We start from the raw sequence: 12,338 nt of genomic DNA on the forward strand, positions 1-12,338 counted from the left end.
TATACTTGAAAGCACATGTTAAGATAGGAAAATGGTATTTTAAAAATCTCTACATTAAATCAGGAACTGTACCAAAAAATGAAAATAAAATATTAGTATATTCCTTCCATGTTACTTCCTAGGGATATTATGTGTAACAATGCTAGACAGGACTGTAAATAATATACAGAGATTAACTAAGGCTCACCAATCTTTAACTGTCATAGAGCATTCACTTGACTGTAGATAAGATATTCTAAGTAACAAGACTTAGTGTGTTATTATATAGATATATGAAGTTCCATATTATCATACAGAATAAGGCAGACAGCAGATGTTCCCAGTTATACACGGTGACATTAACATGACAAAATCCACATCAGCCCTGAAACTCATCTAAAATTCCATTACCTCATTATTGATTAATTGCTCCTACTTTAAATTTACTTGAGATGAAACTGACTTATATGTCTACTTTTTCTACTTTGTCTATTTATTCCAGAATGTTCTACCTGTCAAAATGAAGGAATCTGATGATTTTCTTTCAAAAAAGAGAATAAGTATACTGACTGGCACAGTTGCCCTTGATAAAAAACAAAACAAAACAAAACAAAACAAACACATATGCACAATGGGCTTATTCAGACTAACAAAGACAAATTACACATGTAACAATTATGCATGTAATTAGTTCCCCATGACTAAAATAATGGAAATACTTTCAATTTTACCAAGTGTTGTGTACCCTTTTTCTATTTTTCTTTTTATAGTTTTGATCCAAACAGAGAAACTATAAGAAGGAAACACCATTGTGTCTTAAATGTTATATAAGAGTTTTGAAAATTCCTAAGGAGAAAAATTGAAGTACCCCTGAGGTATTGTTTTATTTGTTTGTTTTTGAAAACAGTATGGTAAGTGAAGTGTTGAAGATGGTATGGTAACACTTGTTAGACTTCTTTTCAGTTCTAATTGAGATAATACAACTGTACATACTTTTCCTGATCACAAAATTATTAGATTGACCCACATGAATACAGACATGTGTCCTGTATTATATTGGGCATACATCTATTACTGCATTTTTCAAAATAATTTATTCTCATAAGTAAATGAATAATCAAATGCTATATGATTGAAGAAGACTGATGGGGAAGGGGTTTATTAAAAAGAAGATACTCTTTTTTATTGACAGATGGAATAACCTTCAAATGTCATAAGAAATATTAAATGCACTTTGAAAGGTATACATTAATCAGTTCAAAATGTGGAACTAGAATGTCTCAGCAAGGTGAATTACTCATTTAAAGTACATTGTTCAGAAAAGAATAAATCATATTCAACAGAAGATGTATGATTCATTGTTACCATAGAAAATAATTTTGGTTGGTGTGAGTGGGCATATTCCATAGAATTCAAATGTGAGACAAGTAATCGAAGTTGGTCATTTTGAAGACAAAATATTATGGTCAGTCATCATTTATTGTGTGCTCACTTGGCTATGGCACATTTCTAATTCTTTTAATGTTTTAGCTAATTTAATTCTTCTAGGCATCCTAGCAGGCACTTATCCCTATTTCACAAAAGAGGTAGTAGAGAAAACCAACACCAGTGCTATTATTGCCTCCACAATGACATTACCTCCAGTACTACCACCACTATCACCCTGGCCTCCGACTACCCCATTCACTATCATTACTACGACCACATCCACAACTGCACTGCTCAATACTACTGCCATGATGACTAGCACTTCCACCCTAGCCCACTCCAACACCAACACCAGTCTGAATTAAGCCGTCATCAACTCTTCTTTGCGTACAACAGCTTTGCCCTAATTGGTCCTCCACCTGCTATTAATACTCTTTCAAATTATTTTGTACATAGAAACCAAGGAAATCTTCTAAAAGGTAAAACTGATCACCTAAGTGTCTCATTTAACAATCTAGTGACTTCCTATACTATTTAACAATAAATTCAAACTCCTCACCATGCTCTACAAACCCCCATATGATCTAGCTTTTGTCCACTTTTCCAAATTATATCTGGCCATCCTCACCTTCCTTTGCCTTACCAAATAATTTGTCTTTTCCACTTTGTCTCAAATACACAAAGCTCACCTTACACCTCGGGAACTTTCAAACTCATATTGTTCTGCCTGGAGTAATTTCTTTCCAACTTTTCCATGATTCTCTTTCACACTTTATCCAGGGATCTGTTAAAGATTCATGTCTGGCAGAATTCTTCCCTAAGCAAGTACAAAAACGATGTCCTTGTACCTGACCACGTGGCCTTCCTTTCCTCTTAATCCATGACCCTTTTAAATTTCCTATATAGTATTATAATACTATTATTTGAATAACTACATTGTGAGCTATTACATTGGACTAGGCTGTGGAGGTATAGCAATGAACAAATGAAAATAAAAGAAAAAAGATGCAAACTTTACCTTCACAAAGAATATATTCTAATCTCTAGAGAGAAAACAAGAACCAAAAATAATATTTAAAAATTCATGATGTCTTAGAAATGAAAGCAATTTCTATTTGGCATTGCAATTTATAAGAAATACTTCAAGTTTTCGTGGACCTATTGGGTCACTGGGGCAAGATCATAGAACTATTTGTGTTATGTATTTTAATTTGACTGACTTATTTTGCTTTGGAGTTCACTCAAAAGTGAAAGAGTCTAGGGTCACGAAGGAAAAGAATCTGAGCAGCACATTCCAGTGTGATATTTATTGCTTCCAAAGGTCAAAGAGGTCCATCAAGCATTGCTCCCCACTGTTCAAAAAGTAGTGCTACAGGATGTAAGAACTAATAAATTATCTTTTATCTGGAGTGGAATTCCTAAAACATTCCAACTGCTGAACACCCAGAAATGCAAAAGTGTAATATATCTGTCAGTCTCTGTCTTCTGTAGATTTTACCAAAATATATAGGGCACCCACTACTTGTTAACCTCATTTTATAATTAGCATGATACAATCACAGTAATAGGTGATCATGATACTCCATAGAATTATATGTATATATGTTTAACTCCTTATGGGCAAAACTGACATCTTACAATTTACATATTTCTGTGATTATATGGCAAAAAAACAAGGTCTTCTCGTATAAAAACTTTCAAAAATACTTTATTTGACTGTTGAAAAATAAATTCCTAGATAAGTATCTGTATACTATGTGCCAGATATATTTACTCAAACACACTGAAACATAGCTAAACACATATGGAGGAGGAGTTAAATATGTTTAAGAAGATCCAATAAACTTATTCAATTCTGTCTTTTGCAACGGCAAAAGAAAAATAACAATACATGATACACACTTTGCACATACCTGATAGTGGCACTGTTGGCTGAAGTTTTCTTAGACATTTAGGAGGAGTTTTCATTTACTATTTTGGTAGAAAAAGAGAGATTCCAGGGCTTCTACTTGACTCTCTCTAACCATGAATTAGAAAGGGAATGTGTAGATTCTGTAAGTTGCTAAGCAAAATAATTCTAGCTTTACATTCAGTAACTGAGTACATAAGCACAACATTCAGAATCAAGCGGATGCACCTTGAACTGGACTTGAAAGTTACATTAATTGCCAGAACCCTGTTAAACATCTCTATGGGCTGATTGACAGTGATATACCAGCTTCTCACATATTTGTGTTAGCTAGGGAGAGTTTCCAGTAATAATTGATTTTTCTAAGTAGTTCCCAATCTCCCATGTGTAATTACTATGACAATTGACCTTAGATATCTTTAAAGGCCAGAAGAAGTATTTCCAGCAGACCTCTCATGTTCTCACGTGATTCTTCCTAATGACAATATCCTTAAGTTTCATTCAGGAAGCTTTAGGACTACATAATAGTTGAAATCTAAGAACTGGGTGAGACACCATGGTGATAGTTCAAGTCTGGAATATCTTCCCAATGTAACTGCATATAAAGCCCCTTCCTCAATTATCCTTTGACACATAGTAGGGCCTTTGTAGTTAGCCTGGTAGTTTTTGAAAATCTGTCATCTATTCTTCCCAAAGTTTTTGAATGTCTTCTCAAGGAATACTTGTTATTTCAAACTTATTTAGCTTTTGTTTGCTCTGGGATAGGGCTTTCAATCAACCACACAGTAAATATAATTACTAGTAACGTATGAGCAACCATAGGGGTCAGCAAACTACAACCTGAATGTCAAACTCAGCCCACTCCCTGTTTTTATAAATAAAGTTTTATTGGACCTTACGGATAGCTTTATGTATTATCTATAACTCTTTTCTGACTACAATGGCAAGGTTGAATAGTTATGACAGGAATCATTTGGTGTCTAAAGCTTAAATATTTACTATGTGGCCTTTGGCAGAGAAGAATTATCCACCCCTTAAATAGTGCATTGAATTCAGAATGTCCAGTGTAATATGCATATCTCTTCTCATGCTATGTTTTATCTTTAAGGCTCTAAAACCCCCAGGATTTCTTCCCATAGACATTCTTGACATTTTTAGTAATATCATCTAGCAAAATCTTCCAATTATTTTGCCATGAGACATAATAATTCACATGTCTGCTCCACTTCAACTACTCTCAAGCAAACAGAAGCTAATTTGAGTCTAAAAGGAACCATGAAATGAGGCCATGGTGAGGGCTGAAGAGTAAGGACATGCCCAGCAAGTCCTTTCCCAAGGTGTGTTATTGTAGAGCATTTAAGCAACAGAGAAGCAGACACATGGGGAGTGGGAGAGGAATAACTATTGCTGGCAACAGAAATTCAGTGAGGTTTGGGGGTGGGCTCTATTCTGAATGGTCTACCTCCTATATCACTCCATTCCTATTCTCCAGGTCACACACTTTTACAATAATTCCCTGAGTTTCAAATAAAAGGTTGGTGAAGCTGACAATTCAAATAGCATTATAATTCAGCCACCTTTGGACCTGATTTGGGGCTACTTGTGGCACAGCTATGGACAATTCCTACTTATCCGATCATCCCAAGAGTTAAGAAATTAGGGAAAGCAGTCATTATCTTTCTCTAAGGCTGAGTACAATCAGAAGCAATCAGCTTATCCCACAGAGCTTTTCCTTATGCCAATGTCATAACTCTAGAAACTGTTAAGTATAGATGTATTACATCAGTGATCATAGTTGAAAATTTAAATAATCCTTTCATTACTGTCTGCCAGGGACAGCAAGAATCACATCTTTTCAATATAAGATGAATTCTTTTACCCTGGCAATATAATCAGACCAGATAACTAGCCCTGGATTTTTATTTCCTTGAGGCTCCATTGCCTGTAATTATGTTTGGCACCAATTTTTACACGATGAGGATTCTTTTGAAAAAACAAAAACAGAACAAAACAAAACAGGGTCTCACTCTGTTGCCCAGGCTGGAGTGCAGTGGCACAATCTGGGCTCACTACAACCTCTGCCTCCCCAGTTCAAGTGATTATCTTGCCTCGGCCTCCTGAATAGCTGGGATTACAGGCGTGCACCACCACACCTGGCTAATTTTTGTATTTTCGTAAAGATGGGATTATGCCATGTTGCCCAGGCTGGTCTCCAACTACTGACCTCAAAGTCATCCTCCCTCCTGGGCATCTGAAAGTGCTAGGATTATAGGCATGAGCCACTTCACCTGGTCTACCAAAAAATTTATTTAATGAAATTTTAAAAATAATGGAAAAAAGAGGAAACTAATTGAAGTAAAAATGGAGTCTACTAAAAGACATTTGGATCTTCGGGTGGGTCATGAAGTCAGTCACAGAAACTACTAAATGGCCACAGATCCCAACATGGGAATGTTCCAGTGAGGATCCTACAACTGGCAAGAAAACAATTACACTGGAGTCACCACAGCTCACCCTCATGATGCCGGCACTGGAGGTCAAAACGTTTTTCATGTCTGGCCTTGAAGTCCAGGTCATTCTGCCATCACTCTTACCAGACAAGATGGATATGTATGGAATTTGCCTCCTATATTGTTCTTTTCTGGATGAGAGTCCCATATTTACAATTTGAAAGACAACATTACTGCAAAATATTTTAGCTATTAAAAAAGAGGCTACAAAAGCAAATTTCTGACTTTTGCTTTGGTGAAAAATGTTATGACATGAGAATTTTTCCAAACATAAATAGGAAGTGTTCAAAATTTGCTGTGTAACTAAAGGTGTGACAAATTTCTCCCATGCCTTTTGGAGGAAAAAAAAAAGAAATGGGCAATAAAACAGAATTTTGACATCTTTAGAATTGTCTTAGTGTATTTACTCTAGAAACGATAACGTGTTTGCTACTGTTGGGTGAATCATAAAAACTCCACATCTGTTCCTTAAAGAATTTGACATGATCTGGTTCAGTAATTTTTACATAGTGATTGTTGTTCTTCTTTAAAACATCAGTGAGCATACTGAAATGCCAAAGTCACTGACTCTCTTTCTATGTTACAGAGTCACTTTGATTTCACATTTATTAGAAATAAGTGCTATATTTCCAGTTTCTGTATCAGGTTGTATTTACATTCATACAACCTGATATATTGTTCTGACAATACCCTATAATTACAAGATAGGGATGACTGGAGCCCCTTTACGTTGTTGGCAGTGATTTCAGTTTTGATAGTATTTAAGAATAATTTGGGGAGCAACTTGACAAAATATCCAAAAAGCCATATTATTACCAACTTTTAAAAATTATATATCCATTTTATTACTTTTGGGATATATTGTTGTTTATAGTGTGGTTATTTTGGAATTTTGTAAAGTTGTTCTACATATATATATTCCAAAACTATTTCATACATGTCTCTCTTTTTGTGCATGTATATATATTTCCAAGGTACAGTTACTATATATCCCTATATATCACATATATGTTTGTGTGTGTATATCTTCCCAAAACTATTGCTCAAGTGGATAAATATATTACATCGCAGTTTATTATTACAATGATGTCTTGCTAGTAATTAAAATAAGTAAATTTTTATATAACCTCATCAATTAAGTATGAAATACAGTGCTGTATGGAAAGAAAATCTCAACAATTTAGTTAGAATTAGATGTTGTACTTTTCAAGTCATACCGACTAGGGATCTGCCTTTGAGAAGGCAGGAGAAAGAGTAACAAGGATTAAACAATGCTAGATGTCAGCAACTTATCATAGAATTTTGGTCAAGGTACAGTTGACTGTTACATGTCAGCAGTAAGGAAAGGAGTAGAGGCCGTGTTCCACACCATCATTCAGTCCTTCGATCATGGGGTTCTGCAGCTTTTACAGTCTCCTACTCCTCTGTATTCAGTCAGTAAATGTTGGATAGAGAGTGTGGAGGGTTTTCTGTGATCTTCTCAATAGGCTTCATCTTAGGTGGTGCAGGTTGCTTTTGCTCACGTCATATCAGACATACTCAGTCTCATGAAAGCAGCTAAAGACAAGACTTGTGAATATAGTCAGGCACTAGGATTTGTAGGTAAAGGAAATAGATAAACTGTAAAATCTAATTACATAAAAATACAATTAAAGGTTTTTGCAAACATACATTTATAGTGGATGTATATTTGTTTTAGTTTCCTAGTGCTGCTATAAAAAATTAGCACAAACTTAGTGGATTAAAACAACACAAATATACTCTAATAGTTCTATAGGTTAGAAATCTCATTGTCCTTCAATCAGCGTTGGCAAAGCTGCATTCCTTTCTGGAAGAACAAATTCAGTTCTCTGCCTTTTCAAGCTTCTAAAGGCTGCCTATTTTCTTGACTTAACAGTCTTTCCCTCCATCTTTAAAGCCTACAGCATAGCATCTTCAAAAAAACCTATCTGACTCCTCTTCTGCCTCACTCTTACTTTAAAGGACACGTGTGATTGCAGTGGGCCCACTAGGATAACTCAAAGATAATCTTCCTATTTTAAGCTAATCATCTAATTTGCAAACTTATTTCCATCTACATCCGTAATTCAGCTTTACCACATAACACGATTTATCCATAGATTGTAGGGATTTGGGTCTGGCATCTTTGGGAGGGGACATTCTACTTATAACAATAGGTAGAAAATTACTGCCTAATGTAAACAAATTGTAATATTTATTGTCTCTCTCTGGATATATCCCTAAAGCACTTCATCTGTATCTGCAATCCTATGTTTATTTTTAAAATATAGCTGTGAATAAACATCACAAAATTATTGGTCAATTTCAGTGGTGCATTCATGTTTTGATATTAATCTTTATAATTTCCTGCATTTTAACTAGTGGAAATAAAAATACATCACATGTAAATAAATATGAATGCAGTGAAATTATTATAGAGAACTAGTTCAATGAAAACGAATAACTTATCTTTCTTTTAAGCATAACATCTATAAATTTAAGTGCAGTTTTAAAAGGGGAAAATGAGTAGAAAAAAATAAAAGAATTACGTAATGTACAACAATTATTAAGGAAAAAAGCCCATTTGTCAGAAAAGAGTAAGTTATATGCCATTAAAGAAATTAGAAAGTATCATTCAAATAAAAAAAAATGAGATCTACGTGAATGTAACTTGACAAAACAGCAAGAATTTCAGATATATTCAACATAGCCATGTACACAGAGAAACTTCTACCTTAACTTTGAAGTTCAAAGTTCCTCCTGAGCTTAGGGAGGGTGTTGTGCAGTTCCAGGGAAGAAACAAGTCCAATTACAATCTGTAAAGTTTTCCACTACCAACAGTAGGCTTTTGATCTGAGATTGCCACACATGGTTTATGTTCTGTGAAAGGCAGATGTACAAATAGGAAAGCTCTGTACTAAGTCTTGGCAAATGCCATCAAGAAGGTAGGAGGGCTGAGTAACAAGCGAAGTTGATACTATAAAGAAAGTATAAATTTATGTCTCTTTGTTCCAATGAAAACGGCCATATTGAAAAAGATGCAAACTATCGCAAGAACAGAAAACCAAATACTGCATGTTCTCATTCATAGGTGGGAACTGAACAATGAGATCACTTGGACACAGGAAGGGGATCATCACACACCGGGTCCTATTGTGGGGAGGTGGGGAGGAGGGATAGCATTAGGAGATACGCCTAATGTAAATGACGAGTTAATGGGTGCAGCACACCAACACGGAACATGTATTCATAAGTAACAAACCTGCACGTTGTGCACATGTACCATAGAACTAAAAGTATAATTTAAAAAAAATTTTTTTAATTTAAAAGAAAAGAAAAAGATGTAGAAATGCAAGGTGAAATGGAGAGGGGAGCAGTAGGAGACTCAATTGCAAATTAAATTACAATTATGTAAATTTTGAGATAACTGTAGCCTTTAAAATATTTGAATAAATATTTTTATCTCTAAATGAAATATTATTCAAAAATTTTTTTTCACAGATGTGTCATGGCATTTAGATATTTTGTAGTTAGTATTGCATGTCCAGAATAATTATAATTGCAACCACCTCACAGAACAAAGTAATTATAAAAAGTAGCATTGATTTTTCAGCCAAGAATTTTTAAGTGTCTTAAAACTCTTCATTGAAAAGCTACTTTCTTTGGTAAATTGATTAAGGTCACTCCAGTGACCTGTGAGACGTTTATTAAGCTGTACTATTCCAATGCTTTTTGAGGGTATGTGTACTGATACTCCTTAAATAGCCATGACTGTGGCAGTGAGATCTGGATCACGTTTGCAGGGTGTTTTCCTAAAAAGCATGTACGCCGGTTTTTTCCTCTTATTTCTCTTTAATTTTGGACATTTTCAATATCTTCATTGCTTTGAAAAGTCTAAATGACTGAGTATTAACATCAATTGAGAAAATTATTGTTTCTATAGAAAATGTATGTCACAGTGCAGCTCTTTAACCTTTCGTTTTTGGGTTGTTTAAAGGTAACATAATTTTAAAAACCAGGATGACTTATTTTTCTATGTGCAGGGAAAATATCAGAGCTAAAGGGTTAATGTGAATATTACATCTTTAAAGCCAAAAGGAAATTCAAGGAGGCCATCAAGTTGCTTTAGACTCAGCTATAGTTTCATTTCCCTTTTGTTTTAAATTTTGTTTTATACTCAGCAATATTACAGTTTATAGACAGATTTTAAATTTTACCTTATTTATTTTAAATTCTACTTAATGGCAGAAATTTTATTACTGGAATAAAATTGGACATTATTCTGCTTTTCAGAAAATAAGAAAAGATTCTTATGACACAACAATATGGTTAATTATTAACCTAAAGACAAAGTCAGAGAACATAAAAATGAAATAAAGCAACATAAACATGAAATTCTACAAATGGAGGGTGATACATGGAGAGAGCCAAGATTTATGCTGAGGCCTAAAAAAGATGAATAAAAATGACAGGAATTAATTAAGCGGTATGGATTCTCCCTTATGTTAGCTGCTATTTCTACTAATAATGAATAATCTTGTAATAAGTACTGTCACTTTCAACTGTGAGGTAAGTTACACTCATCATGGTTCACATTATTATTTTAATTCTTTATGTCCAAACACATCATTGTGGTTACCTCTCTCTTCCCATACTTCTATTATTGCTTTAACTTTTAGCACCACCAATCCATTCTGGATTGCTGGAGTGATCTTTTCAAAAATGTAATTTGGATTAAGTACTCCCTGACATAAAACAATTTAAGTTCATATTACATTATATTTGTGACTATGGGCATACTCAAAAACCAGATAAACATTTCAAGTTATTGTTAGGAAACAAAAGCTAAAACTATGAGTCTGCTTAATTTTCCTTCAAGGAATAGGTGTTGAGTTTTATTCCTGGTGGGTAAGTGGCCATGCACTGCAGAAAATTAAAACCAGGCTCACAACTCTAAATTCCTCACTGAATTGGCCTTTCTTGCACCCAGGAACAAAGACCCAGGAACAAAAACATCAGAAACGGAGCCCCGTGGCTGTGCCTTTTATAGATATTGCTCCCCTGTGATAGCGAGACAAAAAATGACAACCATTAAACTTTGTCTTGGGCTAGGCTACTTGAGACATGATCTCTCCCTAGTTACTGCTGAACAACAGCCCCAAGTTGCAGGACTCAGGGATGGGAACAGGCGACTATTAATTCATGGGTTGGGAAGAAGTGAACACAGATCTTAAAAAGTAACAGCCTTTCCCCCCACAATGTGGAAACTGAAACCTTCTGTAGTGAGTAATAAGCTGACAAATAAAGGTTTCAAAGTAAGTGAGAGAAAATAATGGTTTTAAAAAGCCCCAAAAGCTCTCATTAAGATAACTTACAGATCAATTCAACAATAGACTGTGTTTGCATGTGTGCGTGTGTGTGTGTGTGTGTGTGTGTGTATACACTATATTGTCCTCACTATGTTGCGCAGGCTGGAGTGCAGTGAAAATCTTCAATTTTACAGTGTTGAGAAGTGGGATGTTTAAGGGATGATTAGGTCATTAATAGAATGATGACAGTATCCTAGGAGTGGGTTAGTTATTCCAACAGTTGGTTCCCGATGAAAGAATAAATTTGGGCTTCTTCCACTCCCTCTCTCATGCACTCTTCCCATTCTGCTTACTGCTGTGGGAAGATGCAGAAAGAAGGCCCTTGCCAGATGCTGGTACCTTGATAAGAGACTCCAAAACTATGAGAAATACATTTATTTTCTTTAAAAATTACCCAGTAATTTTTAAATTTAAAAATTACCCAGTAATTTTTAAATTTAAAAATTACCCAGTCTGTGGAATTCTCTCATAGCAACATAAATGGAGTAAGACACTGGCCCAGCCAAGTTGGCATATAAAATTAACTATCACAATCACAATGACAAAATCACAGAGTAAGCTGGCAGAATACCAGAATACACAGAGGAAAACAAGGCTTGAGAGACCTTTTTTAAAATTATGTTTTTAAGATTGGAAAGAGTAACACCTTTTCTTTCACCCAATTATCTGCAAGATATTTCATGATCTAAAGTAGTAAAATTTGAAAAATTCTTAGAAAGCTACTTAAGAAGTCAAGAGGACAGAGATAATTCATCCTAAGAGATAATCAGTAAAGTGGTGTCTTGTTTGTGAAAACACATGATCTGTCTCTCTCTCTGAAAACTACATGGTGTGAAGACAGGGACTCTGTACGATATATCTACTGCTGTTTCCTCATAATATAATAGCATGTCATGTATATACAAGAGTTAAAAATGAAACAAAAAACCCCACAAAACCATAAATGAATGATATAAGAATGTATCGAAAGATAACAAGAAGATGTCCTCACTAAGGTAATACCATGTAATACAAAGGGTTAAAATTAAAATAAGTCTAACTATGATGCATGTGCATAGACCAATCAATACCTCCATGTAGAAATTCAAGGTATAGACCAATACTACATAAATATTAGACAAATAATGCTGATCAATAGAAAAA

Source organism: Macaca nemestrina, chromosome 15, assembly GCF_043159975.1.
Source record: "Macaca nemestrina isolate mMacNem1 chromosome 15, mMacNem.hap1, whole genome shotgun sequence".
NCBI classification, from domain to species: Eukaryota; Metazoa; Chordata; class Mammalia; order Primates; family Cercopithecidae; genus Macaca; species Macaca nemestrina.